Below are 13,895 nucleotides of genomic sequence, written 5' to 3'. Positions count from 1 at the left end.
AGAACCCATCCAATGGAACCTAAGAACAACAACAGTCTGTTGCTCATATTGACTCATAATGACCCTGCAGGGCAGAGTAGAATTGCCCCATAGAGGTTCCAAGGAGCGCCTATCGAATCTGAAATGCCAACCTTTTCGTTAGCAGCTATAGCACTTAACCACTAATCTACTCGACAGGAATGGGTGTGGCTTGGTTTTATTTATTTATTTTTTTAGTCTGCTGTTAAGCCAATCTAATGAATTCTTTACTTCCAATTATATTTATTAGTTTGAGGATTTCTACTTGATCTTTTTTATTTCTCTTGTTTTCACCATCTGCTAGCCATTTTGTCCATTTTTATCTAAATTAAAATATGTTTATACAAGTCAGTGCATATTTATTTTTATTTTCCAAGAGACTTTCACATCCAAGAAGGCAAGGACCCTACTTTACAGGTTTTAGTAGCTCTTATCAGGGTGTAGCTTAGTCTAAGAGTTAAGAATGAGGGACTTGAAGTCAGGCAGGTGTAGGCATCAGTGTGGGCTCTGAAACGTATTGTCTTCCTGAGTCCCTTACCTTTAAAATGGGTATCACTATTGTGAGGAATAAATAAGATTACATTTGTATAGTGCTTTTGGATCCTGGTGCCAGTGGTCAGTATAAGGGTATTGCATCTGGTACAGTATTGTGCACTCAACAATTGGGAATGATAATTATGTTTTTCACAATAATTTTTTTTCTTAATAGTGGAGTAATTGTTAGTTGAATGAAAGTATTAAGACTATAAAAGCCAAAACAAACAATATCAAGGGTGTAAAAAAACATTTCTTCTTCCTTAGGGAAGGTAATCTCTGAGGCAATCATCTTTAGGGAGTCTCTGTCTTAATAATCAGTTTATCAGAATTTGTAATTCAAAACAAAACTTAAATCACCTGTTATCCACTGGTTAGGGAAAGAAGCTCTCTTCTCTTTGGAAACTAGAGAGGAAACTTTGGGTAAATAAGGAATTAGACATCATGTTCTTCGGTGCAGAAAGAGTTACAAGATAAATTCGAGGTTCTTATCCTTTGATCAGAACTGGGAGAAGAGCATTCTGACCCAAAACTGTCATCTATTCACTAGGGCCATTTCCCTTCCCAGAACAATTGTGCCTAAGAGACAGGACAGTCTCTTTTTGTGGCTCTTTAACTTTTTTTTTTAACTAAAGGAAGAGGAGGGCCTGCCTAACCTGTTCTGTCAGTAACAGCACAAACTATAGGAGTCAGACTGCCTGAGTTTACCTTCTGGTTGCAACCCAGTAGTTTTGTGACTTAGGGCTGGTAATGTAATCTAGGTGAAATAAGAATAATAATATTGTCACATAGCATTTAGTGCACAGCCTCTCATAGTAATTGCTAAATAAGTATTAGTTTTAAAAGATTAATATCAAACCTATAGCCACTGGGGCTAAGAGCTCTGGGGAAAACAAAAGAGTGCATTCAGTAATTTACTCACAGTTAAATTCAGTCTAGGGATTAATTGCACTACTCCTGGCTCTGACAAGAAAGGAGACTTCTCTGATTCTTCTCACTATATTCTCATGGAGACCTGGTGGCATAGTGGTTAAGAGCTATGGCTGCTAACCAAGATATTGGCGGGCCAAAATCAGCCACTCCTTGGAAACCGTATGGGGCAGTTCTACTCTGTAGTATATGGTTGCTATGAGCTGGAATCTATGGTAACGAGTTGTTTGTTTGTTTGTTTGTTTGTTTTTAATATTCTCATAGAGTGTAAATTTGATAGTGACAAAGAATCCCTACTGGGTAACTGCTCTCACCCTCTGTCAAGACCAGCCTTTCTCCAAATTACTAACTAGCCATCTTCTTGCTCTGATCCAGAGCCTTTTTCAGAGGTGGAAGCTCTGATGAGAATCACAGTGACTTCTGCCTGTCAGGCCTCTCTTCAGAGAAGAGCCCCAGGTTTCAGCAACGGAAGCAAAGACACAAGAGGGAGGGACATAGGAAAGATATTCACCTTTTTTTTTTTTTGCCACCATTCTCCCCAGCAGCACCAGCTCTCACCATGGAGATAAAGTTCAGCCTCATATGTACTCTGGACAGTTAAAATCACTTGGTGCTGTGAAGACAGATCCGTACCAAACAGTGACCCCTTTTCTTTAGTAATTTTAGTCTCTCTGTATGGATTTCATTCCCAAGAAGACTGGGGGAACAGATGTTTGGAGGGTAGTGATGATATTTCTTTCCCTTTAAGTAGTCCTCTTCTGTTATCACCACAGAGTATCCAAGAGGAAAATGGCAACCAAGAACTCTTCTGTGACAGAGTTTATCCTCGCAGACTTAACAGACCAACCAGGACTCCAGATCCCTCTTTTCTTCCTGTTTCTCTGCTTCTATGTGATCACTGTGGTGGGGAACCTGGGCTTGATTACTCTGATTGGGCTGAACTCTCACCTGCACACACCCATGTACTTTTTTCTCTTTAACCTCTCTTTAATAGATTTCTGTTACTCCAATACCATCACCCCCCAAATGCTGGTGAGTTTTGTCTCAAAGAAGAATATCATCTTGCACACAGGGTGTATGACTCAGCTGTTTTTCTTCTGCTTGTTTGTTGTCTCTGAGTCCTTCATTCTTTCAGCAATGGCCTATGACCGCTATGTTGCCATGTGTAAACCACTGGTGTACACAGTCACCATGTCTCCACACGTTTGTTTTCTCCTTGTGTTAGGTGTTATGTGATGGGGTTTTTGGGTGCTGTGGCCCATATGGGAAGCATAATGAGTCTCACGTTCTGAACTCATAACCTTGTCAGTCATTTCATGTGTGACGTCCTTCCTCTCCTTGTGCTCTCCTGTAACAGCACGCATGTGAACGAGCTGGTGGTATTTATTGTTGTAGCCATTGACATTGGAATGCCCATTGTCACCATCTTCATCTCTTATGCTCTAATACTCTCTAGCATTCTCCATATTAGCTCCACTGAGGGCAGGTCGAAAGTCTTTCACACCTGCAGCTCCCACATAATTGTGGTTTCTCTTTTCTTTGGTTCTGGGGCTTTCGTATATCTCAAACCACCTTCCATTTACCTCTTGACCAAGGAAAAGTGTTATCCCTGTTCTATATGATTGTGGTGCCTCTGTTAAAGCCATTAATCTATAGCTTGAGGAATAAGGATGTCAGAGTTGCCCTGAGGAAAACCTTGAGAAGAAAAACATATTCTTGAGAAGGGAGCAATATTTGAAGAAGGGGATCTAATACTTTGCTTATTAGTGTGTGTGTGTGTGTGTGTGTGTGTTTTCAATGAGGTATCCAAGCTCCAGTGTTTTCTCTCCTAAACAGAAAGAATTTTATGTTTTTATTTTTGGATGAGTGTTTAGTGCAGACCTATTTTCCCTGTCACCCCACCTCGATTATTTCAAGATTCTTTATCTTATGCAGATTATTTCTAAAATCAAGGATTGTGTCATCTTTAGTGCACCATACAATTCATTTAACCTAGCCTTCTCATTTAACAGAGCACACATTGGAGACTCAGAAATATTGCATATGTTCCCAAAGGACACACAACTATTTGGTGCCATAACTGACCCTGGACTTCAGGGCCTTGAATCCCAATCTACTTTGTTTTCGTTCATGCCATATTTTTTTGTTCCATTGACATGCTCACAGATTACATTTTAAAGTTATGATAAGTAAATGCTTTAAAAATCTGATTCCGTTTACAATAATGTCATGTAACTTCTCAAAAAATAATTTTTGGATATTACTTTTTTTTCTTTTCAGTAAGGTAGAAGGTAAAAATTTTGCTTAAGTTGATCTTGTCTGAATGACATGAGAAGCGTGTGAAGATTGGGGTGTGTGGGAGGCTAGTATATTAGGCTCCAGATAGTAGTAAGCATGGACGTTCCTGAGGTTGTGTGTGGAAGGAACCCTAGGGACCCCGACTTATGTATTAGTACTTTTACAGGTTTAAGGGTTCTAAAGATGATGAGCGGAAAGTCACATATAGTTCAAGAGTAAGAGAGTCAGAATTTAGAGTTCTTCTCAAAAATTAGTTTGAGTGTTTGAACTATGACTGAGAAATTTTGTGGCACAGGGTAATCAAGTAAGGGTCTGTAGGCTCTAAAGAGCAGTAAGTAATTTTGGGGATCTGGTTGGAAACTCTGGTGACATAGTGTTTAAGTGCTATGGCTGCTAACCAAAAGGTCATCAGTTCAAATCCACCAGGCTCTCCTTGGAAACTCTGTTGGGCAGTTCTACTCTGTCCTCTAGGGTTGCTATGAGTAGAAATCCACTCGAGGGCAGTGGATTGGGTTTGGTTTTGGTTTAGTTACTTATTGGAGCCTCTGGGTGGTACAAATAGTTAACACACTGGGCTGCTTGCTGAATGGTTGTATGTTCCAGTCCACCAAGAGGTGCCTCAAAAAAAAAAAAAAAAAAACCATGGGGGACCTACTTCCAAAAATCTGTCATCTCGAGCCCTGTGGAGCACAGTTCTACTCTGATACACGTCACGTCACCATGAGTTGTAATTGATGGCAACTGGTTTGGTTTATTTAGTGATCAGGGCAACACTAAGCAGAATGGGTAATTTCCACTGAAACTTAAGGCACTACAGATAGCTGTGATACAGCTCTACCCTGTATTATAGGGTTGGTATGAGTTGGAATAGACTCGATGGCACACAACAACAACAGATAGTTTTATGAACTGTGTCACACTAAAAGATAAAACTGAACACTCATCCAAACCTCCCATTTTTCCCAAAAGAAGATAACTTTCCAAAGGAATAGCCCGTAAGTTAAAGACTCTCCCCAGCACTTAATATATTAGACATAAAAAAAAAAAACTTCACTACTAATAAATAGTTTAGATCAAAGTATTCCAATGCATTACATAAAGTTGCACTTCTCTTTCACACCACTGCAGAATTATAAACCAGACCAGAGTTGCACTCTTTTTCTTCCATGTATACCTATATGAGAAGTGCTATCTGTTGCTGAGTGTTGGGGGAAGGTTTGGCTTTAGTCATCACAGAATGGTAAAAGAGAACTGATTTCTGAGACCTGAGGGGTGAGTGTCAGGTGAGTGAGGTATAAAGTAGGTAGTAAACAGTGAGTTGCTAGGCAAAATTTTTTTTTTTCCCCAGTAGGTTATTAGTTGTGTGACTTTGGGCAAATTACTTAATGTCTCTGAATATGAATTTCTTTATTTTTAACTTGAGAAAACATTCCTGATCTAGTGGAGTTTTTGAGAATATCAAGGGTGAGGTGCTCAATAAATCCTGGTTCTCTCCCTCCTGAAATTCCTTCATCTTGTTATCAGCGCTTCCTCTAGTTTTTGAGTGACCTTAAGGGAATTATTTCATCTTCCTGGGACTTTGCTTAGTCATGAGAAAAATGGGCTCATCAGCATTATTTAAAAAATAATGTATTTTTGCCCATTCTTGTACACGTTAAAAAAAATAAACAGTAAATGTCAAGTTACGTAATGAACACATGTCATCCTCCTGTGTAATCGTTCCCTTCCTAAATTCTCCTTCCTAGAAGAAACAGTTATTGCAGATTCTTATGAATTCTAGAGAGATTGTATATGCATATTCAGTAATATATGTCTCTCTCTCTGCTCCATATATATCTAGTACCCCTGTTTTAAAGTTGTATAAAGGGCATTTAAGAATGTTTCTCTTAGAAGAGGATGGAATAGAGAACATTGCAGTGGTAAAAACAAGAGGATCTAATCACAGAAGAGTTATGGGATAGAAGAAGGAGAGTGAGGCATCCTTGACCTCAGGTACATCAATATGGGTCCCAACCCTGCAGACACAGAGTGACATTTTGTCCTCTTAATCTGTGCTCGTGCTGTGGACATATCACCTCTACCTCTGTTTGGTTCAGGCTGTGGTGAGGTCAGAGTCCTTGATAGCTGGGAGTACCGGAAAGGCAATAATTTTCAATCCAACAAACATTTCTGTGCATGTTTATCTATTTCAACAAATGCTCTTTTCTCTTTCGGACTCTTGAAGGAACTCATATTTATTGTTGCAAATTTGGAATGTGAAAAACATTTGAAAAAAGGAATACTATGCTTTAACGTGGTAGTTTGCATTTTTGGTCCCAATTCTTCATTCCTCTGTCCATACTCTTGCCATGGTCTCATAGAGTATATTTCTCTGCCCAATGATACTGAGCTCAGCAATGTGACCCATTTGGCCAATGAGATATTAGCAGATGTGATGTAAGCAGAGGCTTGGATTGTGTTTGCATAGTGGGGCTTGCCCTCTTGTGCTTCTGCCATTGCCTTGAGAAGAGCTTCTATTTCATAACTGTTGTCCCTCCCAACTGATTCTCACAATGAACATGTGTGAAGCAGATTCTGAAGGACACCCACCCCAGCACAACAAGATGAGTGCCACAATCAAGTTGTAGTTTTATAAGGAACAAACACTCATTGAATGCCGATGAGATTTTGTGGTTGTTATATAGCAATAGCTAACTGATACACTCCACCATTCAGATATTAGGAAAGAAGCTTGTCATCTGGAAATTTTCTTTCCGTGAGATCATACTCAACATAGCGTGTTATAAAAGGTTGTTTACCTTGTCGTTATAATGTGAGCTCTGTTTTTGGCAGTGAGTATATTTCTTCAGGGATTTATCATGTAGCTGCATCATGTATATATTTTAAATTTTATTGTGCTTTAGGTGACAGTTTACAGCTCAAGTTATTTTCTCATTAAAAAATTTATACACCTATAGTTTTGTGACATTGGTTGAAATCCTCAGAATGCGACTGCATGCTCCCCCTGTCCACCCTGGGTTTTCCGTGTCCATTCGACCAGTTCCTGTCCTTTCTTGCCTTCTCATCTTTCTTTTGGGTAGGAGTAGTCCATTTGAATTCGTATATTTGATTAACCTAAGAAGCACATTGCTCTCGTGTGTTATTGTTTGTTTCATAGGCCTGTTTAATCTTTACCTGAAAAGTGGGCTTCAGGAGTGGTTTCAGTTCTGGGTTAGCAGTGTTCAGGGGCCATAGTCTTGGGGATTCCTCCGGTCTCTGTTAGACCAGTAAGCCTGGTCTTTTTTCATGAATTCCAATTTTGTTCTACATTTTTCTCCTGTTTGGTCCGGGATTCTCTGTTGTTATCCTTGTCAGAGTGGTCTGTGGTGGTAGCTGGGCACCATCTAGTTCTTCTGGGGTAGGGTGCTGGAGCTTCTGGTTCATGTAGTCCTTTGGGCTGGTATTTTCCTTGTGTCTTTGGTTTTCATCATTCTCCTTTGCTGCACATGGGATGGGACCAATAGATAAATCTTAGATGGCCGCTCACAAGCTTTTAAGACTCCAGACACTACTCACCAAAAAGTAGAGATATATCCTATTTCTTAAAGTTTTCTCCAACTGTTGAACATTAAAATTGTGTCAACTTTCCAATGATTCATCAGTATTAGTAATACTATGACTATCACTTTTATTTAAAACTTTTTGTCTAGATTTCTGTATTGTCTTATTTTCACAGGATAGATTACTGTAGTATTTTCATTACTTTTCAATTCAAAATATTTCCCAATTTTCTCTATGATTTCTTCTTCTTTGAAGCATTTGTTATAGAGATATGTACTGTTTAATCATTTTTTTCTCACGTATATTTTTGCTATTGATTTCTAATTAAATTTCATAATGTTCGGAGAATATATATACTCTGTAAAATGTTAATCTTTTAATATTGTCTCAAGGTAAGCAGTCCTGGAGATGAAGTGAAATTGTGCATGGGAGTAGTCAAAGTGTGTTTCATGTGTGAACACAAAAAGCACAGTTTCTTGTTTCCAGTAGTAACTCCTCTCTTGAAGAGTGTCCAAGGGAGCCTTCTCCTCTGGATTTTCAGTCAGATTCCTAATATATTCACCAGTAAAGAAAAACCTTTTAAAATTGTCATATGGTTGCAATGTTATGGATAGGCAATGTTTCTTTCCTTCAAATGGAGAAAAACATCTGGTCATAGCCTTAATTAGACACGATGGCCTTAGCTCATAATTGCTGTTAGGATAACCCAGAGAAAAATACACTAGGCTTTTGTTTTTCCAGTATAACAGGGCAAAGAAGGAGGTAGGTTCAGGACTATCCCCTCACGTATCACCTGCAACCCATGGTTTTTCATGTCCCTTTTCCTTACTGTGAAGGTTAGGGTTGTGCGTCTACTGGCTGGGCCGTGATACTCAGTGGAGTGGCAGTTATGATGTAGTCTTTTAGTCATGTAATAAAAGTAATGTGGCAGTTATGTAATGATGTAATCAACTCCATGATGAGATCTGCTATGAGCAGGCAATTACTTGAAAGGGCATTTCTTTGGGTGTGTGGCCTGTATGCAATGAACATCCAGTATATATATGAATATTGAGCACAGCTCTCACTCTGAATCTTGCATCTGGCTCATCATCATCTGACTACTGGTTCTTGGAGCTTGAGCTAGCAGTTTACCTGCCAATCTTGGGATTTGTTACGTCTGCAGCCTATGTGCCAGTGGCCTGCCATCTTACCTGTCGATATTGGACTTCTCAGCCCTCACGGCTATGTGAATCAGAACAAGGCACCAGCCTGACGCCTGGCCAATGGACTGGAAACTTGCCAGCCTCTACAACCACATGAGCCATTTCCTTGAGATAAATCTCTCTCAGTATGTATATGCTTCACTGGTTTTGCTTTGCTAGAGAACCCAGCCTAAGGTACTGGAACTGAGAGTGGGTATACAAAAACAAAATTCCAAAGATGAGTTTTCTGAATTTGTTCTCAAGTCTGGTTAGTCTTAAACATGCTGATAGCTCTGCCTCCAGTAATAAAGAGGACACTGCTAATTCATGGCATGAGGTGGGAATAGAAATATGCAAAACATCATCACCAATAGATCAGGTATTGGTGAAAGGCGAGGCTCTTGGTGATGGCATGTTTGATGTACTTCTGCACTTTTGCCCTAATCAGAAGTATAAGGAAGCTGGTTGGTTGGTCTTCCTTTTGCTAGACATTGTGGTGTAAGAAAGAAATGAATTTAGGGCTTCAGAGTCAGAGCTCAAGTACTGCATAAATGACCTCAAAATTTCTACTTGTGCCTTGACAGAAAGCCTTATTTCTTGTAGTAATAGAGCTGATATTGCCAAATACCAAACACAGAATCTTATCGTAAGAGTGGCTGAAATACAATGCCAACTGAATTCCCAACCTCGAGTGGTATCTGAAGTTAAAATGAGAGCATTGATTGGAAAGAAATGAAATCCTGAACCTTGGAGGGGATACATGGGCAGATAACCAGGAAGCTGAGGACACTGATCCCCTAAATTCTGTTGAATCACTCCTGCCAACAGATCCAGCCCTCTTACTCCCATCTGAAGAGATTACTCCATCTTTGTCTGCTAAGCCACCCTCCCCAGTAAAACCATTAGCTCCTCTACCACTATATGATGAGATTAGTTCAGCTGTGTCTGAAAGTCGTTGTCTCTGTCATCCCCCGCAGATGTTCTGAGTCATTGCCTGTGTCATCACCTGAGGCAGATGCCTTCTAAGACATTGCTGTATGTTCTCAGAACACATCACCACCAACCATTTTGGTTTCTAGACCTATAACTAGGTTTATGTCCCAGCGAGCTCCGAAAGGTGAAGTACGAAGCATGACCCAGGAGGAGGTACGTTATAGCCCAAAAGAGTTGTATTAGTTTTCTAATATGTTCAAACAGAAGCCTGGGGAATATATGTGGGAATGGCTAATAAGGGTCTGGGATAATGGAGCAAAGAACATAAATTTGGATCAGTGTGTTTTTACTGATATGCGCCCACTAAGCACAGATTCTTCATTCAATAGTTTATTTGGTTGTTTTCCTGAAGTGTATGTAGATCGTGTGGTGGCCTACACTAAATCAAGTTGATGTGCCAAACCAGCCTTGGTTTACTGCAGGATAATGTATCTAAAGTCTTACGTAAATGGGCATGTTAGAGTGGATTTATGAGGTTAGTCCCACAGACCCACACGTGGAGTGCCCAGAGGACACATCTTTCACCACAATGATGAGGAACAAATTTGTGAAGGGAACTCCAGCATCCTTGAAGACTGCTGTGATCGCTCTTTTATGTAACTTCAATTTGGCAGTAGGAATTGATCTAACTGAATAAAGACACCTAATAATAATGGGGCTCATTGGACCCCGTGGTGGTAGAGGCCAAGTGGCAGACCTCATTCGATTAAGACAAGATGGACGTGGTTACCATAATGGACAGCAGAGTCAAAACTTTATCAGAATAGTCTGACTCATATGAACTTACGGCCTTGCCTACTTAGTCATTGTATTCCTAGGAGCGAAATAGATGGGGAAAATTTACTTGAAATGTACTGGTGGAAGACTTCTATGTCAAGCGAGCTGTAGTCTAACTGGAATTGCCGGAATAGAGAGTCACGGCACCTCAGTCAATTCCCAGACATGAGCCAGTTTACGGAGCTACAACCCCTTGAATGAAGAGGAAGCCAGGTCCCCTTGAGGAAGGGCTTCACTGCACTTCCAAAATCAATACTGTTAACATTCTCCCTGACCTTCCCCAAAGGGATTGATGGCCTTTTTCAAAATGACTATTCACTGGGGAAATTAAACAGAAGAAAATTCAGGTGCCTTCTACTTCAGTGAAATATCTAGGGGTCCAGTGGTGTGGGGCATGGCCAGATATTGTTTCTGAAGTGAAGGATGCATTCTTGCATCTGGACCCTCCTGCAACTGGAAAGAAGATACCACACCTGGTTAACGCCTTTGGATTTTGTAGGCATCGTAACCCTCATTAGGTTGTGCTAGTCTGACCTATTTTTTCTGACTCAAAAAGCTGCTAGTTTTGAGAAGGGCCAAGAACAAGGGAAAGCTCTACAACAGGTTCAGGATGCTGTGCAAGCTGCTCTGCCACTTGGGCCATATGATTCAGCTGCTCCAGTGGCTCTTGAAGTGTCAGTGGCAGATTGAGATGCTATCTGGAGTCTTTGACAGAGTCCTGTTGGTGAGTCACAGTGCAGACCCTTAGGCTTTTAGAGGAAAGTCCTGCTATCCTCTGCAGATAACTACTCTCCTTTTGAGAAACAGCCTTAGTAGAAATTGAACCCTTAACCATGGCAACCAAATCACCATGTGGCCTGAGCTGCCCATCATGAAGTGAGTGTTTTCTGATCCACAGTGTTATAAAGTAGGACGTGCACAGCAGCACTCCATGATTAAATGGAAGTGGTATATATGAGATCGGGCCCAAGCAGGAACTGAAGCCACAAGTAAATTGCATGAGGAAGTGCCCCAGCTGCCCGTGGTCTCCACTCCTGTCACATTACCTGTTCTTTACTGGTCTGCACCTATAGCCTAACAAGGAGTTCCTTATGATCAGTTGTCTGAAGAAGAGAAATCTTGTGTCTGGTTTACAAGTGGTTCTTCACAATATGCAGGCACTACTTGAATGTGGACAGTGGCAGCACTATATCCCCTTCCTGGGACCTCTCTGAAGGATAGTGGTGAAGACAAACCCTATGGATAGGCAGAATTTTGAGCAGGGTGCCTGGTTGTTCACTTTTCTTGGAAAGAGCAATAATCAGATGTGTGATTGTATACTGACTAATGGGCTATGACTAATGTTTTGGCTGGATGGTCAGAGATTCTGAAGGAACATCACTGGAAAATTGATCACAAGGAGGTATGGGGAAGAGGTATGTGGACTGACCTCTTTGAATGGGCCAAAGATGTGAGGTATCTGTGTCTCATGTGAATGCTTATCAAAGGGTGACCTTGGCAGAAGAGGATTTTAACAATCAAGTGGATAGGATGATGGGTTCTGTGGAAACCAGTTATCCTGTTTCCCAGCTACTCCCATCACTGTCCAGTGGGCTCATGAACAAAGTGTCCATGGAGGCAGGGGTGCAGTTCATGCATAGGCTCAGCAACATGGGTTTCCACTCACCAAAGCTGACTTGGCTACAGCCACTACTGAGTGCCCAATCTGCCAGCAGCAGAGACGAGTATTGATTCCTTGATACGGCACCATCCCTTGAGGTGATCACCAGAAACCTAGTGGCAGATTGATTACATTGGACAGCTTTTATCATTGAAAGGGCAGTGTTTTGTTTTTAATGGAATAGACTTTTACCCTGGATACAGAGTCTTTGCTGCACGCAATGCTTCTGCCAAAACTACCATCCGTGGTGTTACAGAATGCCTTATCCATTGTCGTGGTATCCCACAGATTATTACCTCAGATCAAGATATTCACTTCATAGCAAATGAAATGTGGTAACGGGCCATGCTAATGGAATTCACGGTCTTACCATGTTCCCCATTATCCTGAAGCAACTTGTTTGATTGAATGATGGAATGGCCTCCTAAAGACACAGTTATTGAGCCAGCTAGGTGGCAATACCTAGCAGGGTTGGAGCAATGTTCTCTAGGAGGCTGTATATGCACTAAACTAAGGTCCAATATATGGTGCTCTTTTTCCCATAGCCAGGATTCATGGGTACATCGACCAAGGGATGGAAATGGGGATGGCACCACTATTATCCCTAGTGACCCATCAGCAAAATTTTTGCTTCCTGTCCCCATGACCCTGTGCTTCACAGGTGGAGGTCTTAGTTCCAAAGGAAGGAATGCTCCCAGCAGGAGACACACAATGATTCCATTGAACTGGACTTAGGAAATCCACCCAGCCACTTTGGGATCCTCATGCCTCTTGTTCAACAGGTAAAGAAGGAAGTTACTGTATTGGCTAGTGTGATTGATCCTGATTACCAAGAGGAAATCTGGTTGATATGACATAGTAGACATAAAGAAGAGTATGTTTGGAATAAAGAAGATCCCTTAGGATGTTTCTTAGTGGTACCATAGCCTGTGATTAAAGTCAGTGGAAAACCACAGCAACCCAAATCCTACATGACTAGTAATGGTCCATACCCTTCATGAATGAAGGTTTGCTTCACCACCTCAGGCAAAGAACCATGACCAACCGAGGTGCCTGCTTAAGGCAAAGGGAATATGGAATAGTTGGTGGAAGAAGGTGGTTCTAAATACCAGTTACGACCACATGACCATTTGCAGAAAAGAGGACTGTAAATTTTATGGGTATTTCTTCCTTGTATGTGTGCATCAATTATTTTTGTTGTCTTCATTTATAAAATATGAGATGTAAATGGATCTAGTGTATTTTTCACTATACATGTTAGTGGTATTATGTTACATGCAAGTATGACTTTATAATTGTCTTTATTTGAAGATTATGTATAGTTTAAAGAGATGTGTATAGGTGCCATGTTGAGAAGAGGTGGGTTGTAGCACATAAGGTTATGTGTCTGTGTGGTTGGACCATGATTCTCAGTGGTTTGGCAATAATGATGTATTTTGGCAGTTATGTAATGATGTAACCTCCTCCACGATGAAATCTGCTGTGAGCAACCTATCAGTTGAAAGGGAGTTTCCTTGGTGATGTGGCCTGCCTCCAGTATATAAAATGGATGTTCCAGCAATGCTTTTGCTTTGGATCCTACATCTGGCTCCTCATCATCTGACCTCCAGTTCTTGAGACTTGAGTTAACAGTTTACCTGTCATTCTTGGGATTTGTCATTGTCTCTAGCCTTTGAATCACCAGCCTGCAGTCTTACCTGCCTTTGTTGGAGGTTGTAGGCCTCTGCAGCTTGTGAGCCAGAGGCCTGCCATCTTACTTGCTAATCTTGGATTCCTCAGCCCCTCCAGGTATGTGAGTCAGGAGATGCCTCCAGCTTGATGCTTGACCAATGGACTCAGTACTTGCCAGCCTCTACACACACATTAGCCATTTTCCTTGGGATAAATCTCTCACTGTACACACACACACACACACACACACAGAGGCACACACACACACTTCACTGGTTTTGCTTCTATCA

General features: G+C 41.0%; 1 pseudogene; it reads left to right on the top strand.

The window, feature by feature from the left end:
• Window positions 1-2,271: 2,271 nt before the first annotated feature.
• LOC126060116 (olfactory receptor 8B12-like) lies at window positions 2,272-3,202 on the top strand (annotated as a pseudogene).
• The last annotated feature ends 10,693 nt before the right edge of the window (window positions 3,203-13,895 follow it).

This window comes from Elephas maximus, chromosome 17, assembly GCF_024166365.1.
Source record: "Elephas maximus indicus isolate mEleMax1 chromosome 17, mEleMax1 primary haplotype, whole genome shotgun sequence".
Classification (NCBI taxonomy): domain Eukaryota; kingdom Metazoa; phylum Chordata; class Mammalia; order Proboscidea; family Elephantidae; genus Elephas; species Elephas maximus.
Note: the sequence above shows the minus strand (reverse complement) of the source record. Positions and strands in the feature narration are given on the sequence as shown.